We start from the raw sequence: 13,869 nt of genomic DNA, 5'->3' as shown, positions 1-13,869 counted from the left end.
GCGAGGGACGGGATGACCTTTGCTCATTACCATCTCATTAGCATGTCTGCTCTGCAGACAGAGGGATCCGTATCTGCCGCTTGAGTAAATCACCGTGACCCCGGATCTGCTCACACAGGGTTTATTGCCCAGATTTATGGTGTAACCTGGACCCGCGTGAGTCCGTTGAGCGCGACTTTGTCGGACGCAGCTGGGCTCAGAGCACCGATTTTGGCCTGTTTCAGCCCAAATTTAAGGTGTCGTTATGCCTCTGTTTCCCTATAATTGTGCCTCAGTTTCCCCATCATCGTGTCTCAGTTTCCCCCATCGTGCCTCAGTTTCCCCACCTTCCTGCCTCAGTTTCCCCATCTCCTGCCTCAGTTTCCCCATCATCGTGCCTCAGTTTCTCCATCTCCTGCCTCAGTTTCCCCACCTTCCTGCCTCAGTTTCCCCATCTCGTGCCTCAGTTTCCCCACCTCCTGCCTCAGTTTCCCCTCACACCACCCCGCCCTCCGCCAGCGGCTCCCCCTCCACCAGCCTCCTCCAGCCCAGCCTCCGCAGGTCCAGGCTCTCGTAGCGGCCCCTCACCACCAGCTCGGCCACGGCCCTGCCCGCCGCCGGCGCGTGCTGCAGCCCGTGCCCGCTGAACCCCGCCGCCGTGAAGAGGTTCTCGAGCCGGGGGTGCGGGCCCAGCACCCCGTTCCGGTCGAACGCGTTGTGCTCGTAGTAACCGGCCCAGGAGCCGCAGGGATGGAGGGACTCGAAGGCCGGGACGCGGCGGGCGAGCGGCAGCCAGACCCGCTCCTGGAAAAACCCGTCGTCCACCGAGAGGTCGCTGGGGTCCGGCTCCTCCTCCTGGGGTGGGGGAAAGAACAGATTTAATGAGAATAAATTAAAAATAATTAAGTGATTAAAAATAATAATAAAGAAAATAAAAGAAAAAGAATAATTAAACCCAATAATAAATAATAAAAAAATGATAATTAAAAATAATTCTTATTTAATAAGAATAAATTAAAAAATAAATTAAAATTTAAAAAAACCAAACCCGCGTGTGTGTGCGTGTGTAAATAACGCGGTGCCCCCGGTTTGGGGCTCACCTCGGGGGGGCTCATGCCCCCCAGGTAGTTGCCGGCGATGCCGTCGTGGCGGAAGTAGGCCCCGCAGGTGTCGATGAGGAAGCGGCAGGAGAGGCCGGGGCCGTCGGGGCAGTGCCACGTGTAGACGTACCTGTGGGGTGGGGGGGCCCCCAAAAACATTGAGGGGCTCAGGATGTGACCCTCCACCCCAAAGGAAAGGAGTGAGGGGGTCACCCCCATACCCTTCAAGATGGAGGGGTTGGGGGTGATGGGATGTGACCCCCCCCCCAAAAAAGCACCCCCCACAACAGCGAGGTGATGCCAGCATGTGCCCCCACCCCATAAACCCCCAAAATCTGCCCCCCCGACCCCAAAAAATCTGCCCCCCCCCCAAAAAAAAACCCTCCCCCCCGTACCTCTTCCTGGGCTGGATGGGCAGGGGGGGCTGGCAGAGCCCCCCGGGCAGCCCCGTCCCCTCCAGTAGCTCCCCGGCCCAGGCGCCCGCGGCGTTGACCACGATGGCGCAGGACACGGGCTGGTACTCCCGGCTGTCCGGCATGTGGATCTGTGTGTGTGTGGGGTGTCACACGCGTGGGGGGGGTCACGGACACGCGTGGGGACCCCCCCCCGCATGGGGTGCGAGGGGGACACACACATGTACTCACATGGACGTATTTGATGCGTGCGGACAGCGGGGCCGGTCCGTGCCGTGGCATCATGTCCTCGGCCGAGGTGACAAAACCTGGGGGGGGGTTTGGGGTGGGGGGATCCCACGGGGGGGACACACCCCATTTTTGTGTGTGTCCCCCCCCCTTCCTTACCTCGCACCTCCCCGGAGCAGCTGTGGACCCCCAAGGACGTGGCTTTACGTCGAAAAGCGTTGAGGAGGGTCCAGGGGTTGAACCAGCCTTCATCTTCCAGATCTGGTGCGGGGCGGGGGGGAACATATTGGGGGGGGGCAATGTGGCATGACACCCCCCCTCCAAAAAACCCCACAACCCCCAAATTTGGGGGGCTGGACCCTTCTTTTGTTAAATGAAGTGAGGAGGAAGGATGAACCCAGTGGGGATGGGGATGATGGGGATGGGGAGAAGAATGGGGATGGGGGTTGGGTGTTATGGGGGGGCCCCCATGCCCCCCCCCATTTTACCGTATGACCCCACGGCCACGTCCTCCATGTCCATCCAGGGGAATTTCGCCTTCAGCTGGGTAGGGGACAGCAGGGCCACCTGCGCCCCTTCCTCCCTGGGGACAGGCAGCATGAAGTGGAGTGTGTCAGGATGAGACCCCCTCCATAAAAAATAACCCTCCTGGGGGGGGTTTACGTGTGTCCCCCCCACCTCTGGAGCCGGACGGTGGCCTCCAGCCCCGCAGCGCCTTCAGGGGGGGCGAGGAAGAGGTACCCTGAAGGCTGAAACTGGATGTCGATGGGGGGCTCGTTCGGTACCCCGAGGTACTCCTGGAAGGGGAGGGGGGTACCCCAATGAGTGAGGCTGGACCCCCCCACCTCAAAAATACGCCCCCCCCCCAAATAACCCCACTGACGTTGATGTTGCGGAGGAAGCTGGCGGAGAAACGAGACACGTGGATATTTTCCGGGAGGGAAAATTGCTGCCGGATCCCCCCCACCGACAGCACCGTGGACGCTCAGGAATACTGGAGGAGAAAAGCCCCCCCCCCCCAAATAAAAATGGGGTTCAGGGGGGGTCCCTAAGGCAGTAGCCCACCCCGGCAGGGGGGTGTCTCACCGTGGGGTCCCGCTCCACCACCAGCACCTTCATGCCGTGCCGCTGACCCTCCAGCGCCTGCAGCCAATACGCCACCGACCAGCCCACCATGCCGCTCCCCACCACCACCACGTCGGCTTCTTCGGGGGGTCGTGGGCCCGGGGGGGTCCCCGGGGGGATCCAGCCCCCCCAGCCATCCCCCCAAGACGGCAACTGATCCCTCAGAGTCTGACCCAAGCGCTTCAGCCCCAGCCCCAGCTCTGCCGGTATATTGGGGGGGGGCTGCCAGATGTGGGGGGGTGGAGGGGGGGCACAGCTGGCAGCCCCCCCGGGACCCCCCAGTTACCTCTGGGACCCCCCAGTACCCTCTGCATCCCCCAGGACCCCCTTAGGCTCCTCTAGGACCCTCCAGGACCCTCCCAGGCCACCCCTAGTTCCCTGAGTGCCTCCCTTTGAGATCCACCCCAGGACCCCCTGCAGCCCCCCAGTCTCCTGGGACCCTCGTCAGTCCCCTCTGGGATCCCCCAGTCCCTCCTGGGATCCCCCACGACCTCCCCCAGTACCCTGGGACAGCCCCCTCTCGTCACCTGGTACCCTCCAGTCACCCCTGGGACCCCCCAGTCCCCTGGGACACCCCCCCTCCAGTCACCTGGGGCCCCCCCAGTCCCTCCTAGGACCCCCCAGTTCTCTCTGGGACCCCCCAGCACCTCCCCAAGTCCCCTGGGACACCCCCTCCAATTCCCTCAGACCCTCGCAGTCTCCTCTGGGAACCCCCAGGACCCCCCCCAGCTCCCCAGTCCCCTCTGGGACCCCCCAGAACCCCACCCCAGTCTCCTGGGACCCACCCAAGCCCCTCTGGGCGCCCCCAGTCTCGTCAGTGACCCCTGGGACCCCCCCCCCAATTCCCACCTATCCCTCCCACAGACCCCCCCTTCACCCCATTCCCCCCGGGAGCCCCCGGGGTTTTTTTTTGAGCCGCTTTTGATTTTTAAGACCAGTTTAGAGTGATTTTTGTCAGGGGTGAGCAGGACAGCCGCAACGTTAGAAGAGCTGGCTGTTAGTGTCACTGCTGGTGGCTGATAAAGCCTGTGCTGGGCTGGAGGGGAGATGCTGAATTGCCTTAAAGTCCCCATTTCTGTCAGCACCGGGACTCTGGAGCAGGGTACTTGGACACCAGGTATTGGGGCAGGAGCTGGAGAGCTGCAGCAGCTTGGGCCCATAGAGAAGGAAAGCGGCGTGGCCCTGCCTGTCTCCTGCCTGCTGGCCTCAGCGTTTATTTGCTAGTAAAAAAGAGAAAAAAACAAACCAAATTAATACTGGGAGATAATGGTGGCTGTTTGCTGCTTTCCTGCACCCTTTCTCCCCCCCCGCCGCCTTCGAGTGCCTCTTGATCCCGGTCTGAAGTGCTACACTGAATAACACAAAACTCTCTTGACAATGTCTCGTAGCTCTGTATCGCAGATGTGCTACAGTGCAATAAATCGAATGCTGTCTGCTAAGAGACATAATTTATATAAAATAAACTTCATCATTTGTTCTCCGTGTATAAATAACTTGCCTCCAGGCAGGACATAGTTCCTGCTTGGAGGGGAAACAAAACTGCCTGTGTGAGGTCGTTAAGAGGGCGTGTAAATCACACACCAGCCAAAAGTGAAGTGAAGAGGCCTTTAATACAAGCTTTGACATATAAAATACAGTATAAAGACCGGACTAGAAAACTAGAGCTTCAAGGAAGAAAATGCTCAAGTTTCATGTTTTTAATTCAAAGTACAGAATACAAAAGCACTAAGTATGAAATTAGAGGAGGCTGCAGCTCCTCCAGGGAGACCATGCTCCCAACCGTGGTAACAAAGACAATTAATTAGTATGTTAAACCAGGCGTCTGTGCGAGTAGGCTCTGCCCGGGGCCTGCAGTGTCCCGGCTCAGCTCCATGCGTGTGGGCAGCAGCTCGACAGCAGTGGGCTTTGCTCCTCACCTAGACTGGCCTTAAACCATGTAAGCCTCCCTGGGAGCTGCTGGTGTCACCGAAATCAGGAATAAAACCTCTTAACACCAATGTAGCATTAAGAAGCAGGCACAGCTTTATTGCAGCGCTGGGCAGCACGGCGGGTAGCCCCTCCAAAGCCGTGCGCGTCTCCCTTGAGAAATCATTCTGTATTTATGTAGTAAAATGTTACATATTCATTATAATTCCAAGAATTCCTATACATATGCATAACTTTTCCCCGAAAAGGTGGTCTTTATTATAATGAGTTCCAAGAAATCATTTCCATAGTCTCCGCCTTTAACTCCTCCGAGTTGCGCATGCGTATTTTCTTCTGGTGGTCGTGGGACGGGGTGTCCGCGATGCAGGCCGTATGTCTTCCTCGCTGTGCACTTTTCACCTCTCCTTCTTGCGCAGGCGTATTAGCACCTTGGCTCTTGGTCAAACCTCAAGACCAGTTCTAGCTGGTTCCAAAGCAAGAAGTCCAGCTAACCCTATTGTATTCAACTAGTGTCCCTGACGGTCTCTTAACAGCACAAAAGGTCCAGTAAGTCACCTAACGGGGTGTCCACGGTAACCCGTTAAAATTTAACAACCTATGGCTAACTCTACAGACTCTATAGCAAACACAGTACCCCTTTTCCCAGTATACCTATCTTATTAAGATTGAATTTTATTTGATTTTTGAGTATTGGTAACACTGGCTCTGGCTTAAGCCCGTCCTAGGGAGTCCCCCGCCGCAGTCTGGGTCTGGTGCTCAAGTGGTGCATCCTGCAGGACAGTAAAGGCTCTGCAAAACCTGCCTGAGAGGCTGCTGGGCTCCTGGCGAGTCGCAAAGGGTGAAGTTTCTCTTCAGCTCGGGAGAATCCCACCTTTAATCTCGGCGTGGGGCAGCAGCAGAGCTGTTGAGATATCGTCTCTTCTTAGGCACACCTAGGAGAGAGCAAAGAACACACAGCGATTTCATAAAAGTAAACCCAGACAATTTTTTTGAGGAAAAAAAAAGCTTAAGGAATAATAGAGTGCAGAGAAGGGGCTATTAACACTGTCTATGCTCCCAAGCCCACGGGATCCCCGAGTTAAGTGGGGCGAGGGTGGATGTACGCAGACAGTCATCCCACACAGCCCATAAACCCTCTACCTGTTTGACCCCGCGTGGAGATCTCGCTCGCCAGCCTCTCAAAGTACTCGGGCAAGTCTGCGTATTCATCGCTGTACGAAATCACTTCAATGCCTTTGTCCTTCTTGTTCTTACAGAACTTCTTAAACTCACCCACGTCTCCCCTCCGTACCAGCATGAAATGCTCCAGGTCTGACTTGTGGTTCACAGCCTCTAAATACAGGGCCTGAAACGTGGTGTCATCAACAGTGCTACCACAGCCCAAGAACAGGAACGACTTCTTTTCATACAGCTTCTGAATCTCTCGCTTTAAAAAAGGGAAAGAGGTTCTTAGTCAAGGCAAGCTTTATCTTCACAAGGCACAAGAGACAGCACCTGCCTTATTGCTGATGAGACTGTCATCATTCCGTCGTCCTCAACACGAGCGTGGTGAGGTGTTTTTGCAACTCAGAGGGCTAGAGAATCCATCTCTCCTCTTATTTCACAAAATTCAGGACTCTCCCACCACCCTGTGCGAAGCCCAGTCTTTAAACTCAGCTGAGTCTATGCCCGGAGCTCGCACCGGGAACGGGGATATGTATATAGACAACGTCTGGCACCCCAAAGCATGCCCTGCAGAGAGAAGGGAAGGCTGCCTCGCTCACCATCACCTTCGTTTTGCGCAGCACTTTCTGGTAGCCGGCCGGGTGGAGCACGATGCCGCTGGGGTTGGTGTAAACGCCGTGGAAATGCAGGACGCAGCGCTTCCTCTTCCCCTTCGCCCACTCCAGCACCTGCACAAAAAATACCATTTCAGGGAAGTGTTTCAAAGAGGCAGCTTCCCCCTCATCTTATCTCCTCAATGGGTCCATCAGCCTCTACATCGCAGCCTCTGGCGCTTGTTTGGGTCAACGCTTCAGTTGAACGGCGAATGTGATGGGGAGAGACCGAATCAATACACCAGACGCAGCAGAAAAAGGGGGAAAACTCTATAAATATGACATCAGCATGCTTCTCATGCCTACGAAGTTTATTTCTTGGCCCCTCTAGGCTCTGAGAAGCTCTGAAGGAGCTCAACAGCTGACCTTCATTTCAGAAAGCCACTTCCGAAGCTCTCAGTTTACTCCTGTGGACCTTAGCTCGTTTAAGCTCGCAATAATTAGAATGCTTATTTGTAACACTGTCAGTACTTCCAGCCCGGTAGATTAAGGGGTCATGCAGGAAACATGAAGCACAGAAATGAGTCAGAATGGAAAGAGACCAAGTACCGTGCAGCACCTACATGTGGCGCGTGTTTAACATGCGAACAGAAGGACCCAGCGGTAAAACCCACGGTGGGAAGATGAGGTGGGCAGGTGGCAAAGAGCTCAGGGCTTCACAGCCTCATTTTCTGCCTGACTGAAGACGTGGGGCAAAAGGAGGGAAGCTCGCGCGAAGCTCATGGCTACAGATACAAGAGCATGGCATAAGAAGCTGGAATGAGGCAGCAGGAGCCATGCCGCCATTTCAGAAAGAGGACACGGGGAAAGGGGGAAGCCTCGAAGGCTACAGCCCCGAAAATGCTCCGTCACAAGAAGGACTCAGCAGCACGTTATAAAAATAGAAAGGTCAGCTTTGTGTCTCGCACGGAGTTCCCCGTGTCGCTTAGAAACATCAACCCACGCCTTATGTGGAAGCAAGGCTTCAGCAAGGCCAAGCCAGACGTTTCAAGGACAGAGATCAAAGAAATACCAGGCTTCAGGGCTCCTCCTGAGCAATGGATGTCAGCCAGCAAGCACAGCATTTCAGAAACCAGCGTTCGTCTTCATTCCTCTGCTCACTGCCCCAAACGGGCGGAGCCTCTGCTTGGAGGTTTGTCTGACATCAGTTAAATTACTACAAGCAGCACAATCCCCTTACACGGGTGTGAGGGCACATCCCGCAGCCGCCACCGTCCTGCGGTGTCCCAGCTCAGCCCTGACGTTTAAAAAAGATCAGCATCGTTTACCTTCTTTCCATCCGTCAGGTCAAGAGACTCCAGAGGCTTCCCCTGCTGTGCTGCGTACAGTTCCAGCAGGTTATCAAAGTTTGTGGTTAACACCAGCGCCCCTTTCTCCATCAACTGAAGCACAGACTGAAGCAGCTGCTTCCCAGAATCTTCCATTTTAGATTCCAGGTCATCAAACACCTCGTATAAACAGTCGTCAAAAAAGCTTGTGGGAACACTGCTCCTGCGCTGGGAAGGGGAGAGAGATTAAGATCAGAGTTGGAATATTTAAATCTCTGGTACCAGGTACTCCCCCCCAGCATACTCCCAGTGAAATACCCAAAAGCTGGTGTCCACAGCAGAGTTATGCCTCAGGAACCCGGCACAGTTAACTGCACTTGTGGTTCCTTCTAGATAAAGGCATCATCGGAGCTGGGGGCATGCTGGAGAACCAAATTAGGCTACTTCCAAAAGCCAAATCCTAATCAGAACCTAAACCCCTCCTACAAGCACACTCACCGGTGACAGCTCCCGGATAAAGTCATGGGCAACGTGAACCAAGTTCTCGTCTTCATCGAGACGCTCTTGAAACCGTCTGCTCTCTTCATCTTCCAGCAGATCATACTTATTAGCAGCATCCAGGAGGGCCTGGATTAATCCCTTCCGAGACTGCAGTGCCGGGACCTGTGGAGCAACTGCTGCGCTGATTCCTGTCCCGATCACCAAAACGAGTTCCCGAGGCTTCTTGGTTTTGAGGCTTTGCAACAGCTTCCTGCAAGAGGAGAAAGTAGGTATCGTCGTAGATGGAAGGATGTCTCGGGTCATGAAGACCGAGGACAAGGGAGGTGCCCTCTGCCTAAATTTTGAATCAACATTAGGGTCCTCCCAGAAACAGAGGATGAAAGGAACAGCTTGGTGTCCCTCAAAGACAGCATGCAGCTCCACGGATCAACGTCACCAATTCCCACAGTTACGAGGTACATAATCACAACGCATTTGGCAATCGAGTCCATTACCCAGACGGTTACTGGGGAGCCAAACGGCCCAGGAATACTTCTGAAAGAGCTGTGGGGCTATATTCTCCTTCCTCCTCCTCCCCTCTTCCTTATTTTCCTAGCTTTCCACCTGCACAGTGCTTTTAAATTTGCTGTTTATTAAGTAGATGTGCATCTCCTCATCACGCCTTGCCTGACACCAAGCTGCTTTGCTGAAGCAGGGGACCAGCTCCAGCTTCCCAGAGGATGGAAGCAGCAGCCCAGGGAGGCAGCTCATTTGGAAGGAATGGTTTTTATCTGCAAACACGTGATGTTTAGTGAGAAGGGGGAAAGGAAACCGACAGTGCACAGATGGAGCTTTGCCTCCCCTCCACTGCGAAAACAGACATGTTAACCCTTTTCTTGAGGAGGTTTTCACCGTTAGTGGCGATAAATGGGTTTTAATTTTGGGACTGCAAGCCTCACGTGCAAAGAATAAATGAGTATTCATGCTAATGAGCAAGCATAAAAACACAACCAGCAACCTAGGGACTGAAATCCAAAATAAGAACAAATACCCAAGTCTTAACGTCCTAAGCGACAGCTCTGGAAGAGGCATTCTGTTCCCACGCTGATATTTTGATACTAATTTGAGTAATTGCCTGTTCTCCTGGGAACCGGCATCCAGCTCAAGTGAAGAAGCACGACCACCACACCTGCCATGACCCCACGGACAGGACCTGGGCTAAAACCGTGGAGGCAGTGGAGGAAAAAAACAGCTTTCTGGGTAACCATGCATCCTGGCTTAGGGGTTAGAGAAAAAAAACAGCAACAAAGTACTTTCTGGGTGTTAAGGCCTTGGCTCAGCAACCGAAACGACCGCTGGGGCTCGGTGCCAAGTGTCTCGTGCTCTTCAAAGAACAACGCGAGGTTATGGAAAAAGCTCTTATCAGAAGAAATTCGCTGGAGTAGAATTAAATTTACCTGGGCCTTTTCGCAGGTGGCATTCCATCTTGCCCCGATGTTCCTTCACCCAGGCTCAGCATAGAAGCAATCCAGTTTCTCTAGTAGACAAATCACCACAAGCAAAGTCACTACACACATGCAACGCGACGTGGAACAGACCAGCGTTTCACGGGCGGAGAAATAACCGGCGTTTGTTATCTTTATGAGATCACCTTTGGGCTGAGAACAGCACATTTTTGTTCCTGAACTCTGCCCCCACAGGTCTCATCCACTTCCTGAACTTTACAAAGAAGCTCGACCAAATTGTGGGGTTGCTTTGGACAGAACCGGGTTGCAAACCCTTCGTTTCACCTTGTCTTCACCCAAGAGCCCGTATCTTGGAGCAGGCACTCCCCCCCTTTCCGAGGCAAAACTTGCTGCTTGGGATAAACAGCAGGAGGGAAGAAAGACAAAAACCTTGTTGTTGGCTACAAAAAGCCACCGAGAGCATTTAATTCTCCAGTGATGAGAGAAGGATGATCCAGCCCGCCGTATCCCACAGGCGGTGGGATCTCGCAAAGGAAGTCCCATGGCTGAGAACTCTTTCAACAGCCCACGATATAAAGTACAAAAGCTCTGCCAGCACACGGTCCTCTCCCACTCTGCCTCTCCAAATTATTAAAAGGGAAAGAAAGCAGACAGAACTCTTCACCCTCATCCATTTTTTCTTGCTAATTGTAATGATGGTCCAGTAAAAATTCTGGTAGGCAGACGTCAGCGTGAGAGCTGCCGGCCCAAAATCCCAGCTTCTTACTGGGGTTCTCGGTGAGATCTGAGCGGTTTGTCCTCCAAATGAGATGCCCACGATCGCTCCGCTGCGGCAAAGCGGCGGGGAAGGTGCTGGCTGCCAGGTGAAACTTGTACAAACCTCAGCGGTGCTGCAAACGTTGGCAGGGATCGTTTAAGAAGGGGCCCCAATAATCTAGCTAACAGTCATCTTTTGATGGGGGATGATGAAAACAGGGCACAGCGACTCTCGCAGGTGCTTGCCAGCCTTTCATTTCTGACCGCTTCTGAAAATGTTTAATTATAAGTACGACGATAATATATCAACATAATAATATAATAATATTATAACACCTCAGAGAGCTGGTCTTCACAACCTGCCTCCGGAAACACCACTTAGCTGCCCATCACCTCAAAAAATCAAAATTATTTTACTGCAGAGAACCCACTGGACACTCAAGCAGTAAGGTCAAACTCGCCCTGAGTGAATACAACCAAGCACAGTCAGGATGGAAAACATCAAGGGGGAAAAAACCCTCTTTTTTTTTAAATTCTAGTAGGGTAAGATCTCTCATTTTGGATTAGCTGATTCTTCTGGAAGAACAGGCTGCTTCCACAATGCCAGCCAAACGTTAATTAACGGTGCAAAGACGCTTTAAGACGAGCTAGGGATTAAAGCCTGTAACCTTCGTTAACGGGAATATTTAAGAAGGAAGTTGGTGAAAAGCAACACGCTGAACTCCCGCTGCTGTCCAGGTCTGCCCTCAAGCCCCTCCGAAGCAGCATGTCTAACAGCTGAGGTAAAAACTTCCCCAGCTTCTCAACCAGCTGAGTTTACAGCTATAATTTAAGTTTATATTAGCTTTCGGTTGCGAATTATCTGCTAAGGCTCTAATATCAAGCCTGTTTATAAACTCCTACCTCATTTTGCTTGTTCACCTGCCTGAGCACTGTTCCTATTTCGCTCGTCCTACATGTCTGCATTACTTTAAACAGCAGAACAGGAGTTATCAGTTCAATTTTTAAGCACTAGGGACATTTCAAAAGTCGTTTTGAACACAGGAAAAAACGCCCTTTCTAATTATAGTTACCAAGAAATAGTTGTCTAATATCATGAACTTCACTCTTCATTCTTATTTAATGCAGATAGGCAAAAAGGAAAAAAAAAAACAAACCATCAGAAATAATATCTAGTTGTCTTCTGTCTCCAAAAAAGTGCTTATTTCTCTTAAGAACAAGTCTTGGAGATTCAGCTAAGAAATATTAACCTCCAGATTTTAGGCCTGGGGAGAAGCTCTGCTCTCCAGGGGCATCAATCACGCCGGCATGGTCGAGGTAACCGAAATTAAACAGCATTACCTCAGCGCGTGGCACCACTGCTGCGGGGAAAAAAGCACCGAGGGGACCCTGCCATGCCATGAACGTGGCTGCCGTGAAGGAGAGAGAGCGACGGGCACTTACAAGATAAGAAGCGTCTCCCCAGTCTTCCTCCTCGAGCCTTCGGGAACATTCCAGCTATTTAGACTACAGGGAGTCGGAGAGAGCGTAAACATCAAACTCCCTGGGTTCTTGGCTCGCCTGCCCCCTTCTCCTCTCACGGCCTGGTCTCTCATCACCTTTATTAATGGCTTACATTAACAAATTACGTTAATAAATTACATAATATGCTTACAGAGTTCCTGCACAGAGTCCTCCACACCAAAGAAATCAGTTAATTTACCTTTTAAATAACCCTATCAGTTAATAGATCTTTGAGGGACAGATTGCAGCAAGGAGCCGTTATCTTGATGCCCCAAGTCAGCAACACTGAATAAACCTAACCACAACAATCCCATATGTCATATAAAGACACACTCAGCTGCAAAACGCCCCGAATACAAAGATGTAGCCCAGCTAAAACCAAACACCTAACCAAAGCGTACGCCAAATCAACGCCGAGGCTCACACTTGAGCGTGTATTTACAAAAACCTTGCTGTAAGTCCACAAAACACGCACAACAGGACTATGCTGCTCTGTCAACGCCAGACTCCAGCCTGCAGAACCACTCCTGGGGAAATGAATGAGATGTTTTCTCCACCGACTCACCACCGAAGGAGGTGGGGAAAGGTGCGGATGCCCTTTGTCTCCATGCTCAGCAGCTACTACACAAGTAAAGCTACACCGGCACGCCTGACCTGAACACTTTAAGGGAAGTAAAAACTGCGTGCTTCCAGCTCAATGCTGGAAGATTTACCCCTCAATTTATATAAATGCCCCTCAAATTATATCAAGGAGCAAGTACAAAGTCATTGCTCATCAATTATTTTTAGCTGCTTTGAGCGCTGAGAAGAACTACCCCCAGTGAGGGCGTAATTCACATCTCCTTTTTTAATTAAGCGGCTTCAAGATGTTGGGATAAGACAAACGTTACATTCCAGTTTAAAACCCGCTACGTTTGGGCTAGAAGAATCCAAAAGGATGTTAATGAGTTGTTCCCTGTCCGACTCCGTGGGAGTCACAATGGGAGCAGGCCCGCACGGCTCGTCAAAACCACCCTAGGAAGGGACAGGCTTCTGAGGTAATGCAGACCGGTGGCACGAGGAAAACAAGCCCTTAAAACACATCAGAGGTTTGTATTTAACGCTGTGATCCTCCATTTGCTTTGGGCTCCCACCAGCTTCATGAAAACCGAGAGCGAACACAGCGAAGCCCAGCGAGGGGGGTTTTAGCACCTTCAGGGACGGCCGGTGCCTCGAGGCCTTACCTTTCCTCTCTGCTGCGCCCCTTCCTCGCCCCCTCTCACGCTAAACCTGAGGGAAAAGCAAGAAGAAGGTATTTCAGCAGGCAGGGAGGAAGCTGAGGGGGGAAAAAACGGCCAAGAAAATGGCTTTTAAAGAGGGTGACGGTATGGGGGGGGCTGACAGAGTGGCAACGCTGAGGTGAAGCTGGGTCCCTGTGCCCCCCGGCCCCCTCGGGCTCACCCCCGCCCCCCTCGGGCTCACCCCCAGCTCCGTCGCCCTCGGGGCTCCTCTCATGGCAGCACCTACCCTGGCCCGCCGTTGCCACGGCAACACTCCCCCGCCTCCTCTCCCCGGTTCCCGCCCCGCATGCACCTAGCGCCGCGTGCCCGGCCACACGCGGAGACGCCCCGCCCCGCGCAGGCGCCTCGCGCCCTGCCCCGCCCCCTGCGCGCGGCAGTGGGGAGGGGATTGCGCGAGATTTCACTGAATTCTCGCGATGCTTCGCGGGGTATAAAAGGCGGTGGGCGCATGCACCTGGCAGTCGCAGCCTGTGCGCGGCGGCGGAGGTTGGTGCGGTGGCTGCCGCCTGTCAGGGGGCGGTGTGAGGG

The 13,869-nt window shown here is 53.1% G+C and overlaps 2 pseudogenes; both read right to left on the bottom strand.

The window, feature by feature from the left end:
* Positions 1-474: 474 nt before the first annotated feature.
* LOC137673382 (FAD-dependent oxidoreductase domain-containing protein 1-like) lies at positions 475-3,727 on the bottom strand (annotated as a pseudogene).
* A 1,895-nt stretch (positions 3,728-5,622) lies between these two features.
* On the bottom strand, positions 5,623-13,629 carry LOC137673381 (protein FAM118B-like; annotated as a pseudogene).
* Positions 13,630-13,869: the final 240 nt, after the last annotated feature.

Source organism: Nyctibius grandis, chromosome 25 (assembly GCF_013368605.1).
Source record: "Nyctibius grandis isolate bNycGra1 chromosome 25, bNycGra1.pri, whole genome shotgun sequence".
Taxonomy (NCBI): Eukaryota; Metazoa; Chordata; class Aves; order Nyctibiiformes; family Nyctibiidae; genus Nyctibius; species Nyctibius grandis.
This window is presented reverse-complemented; position numbering and strand designations above follow the sequence as displayed.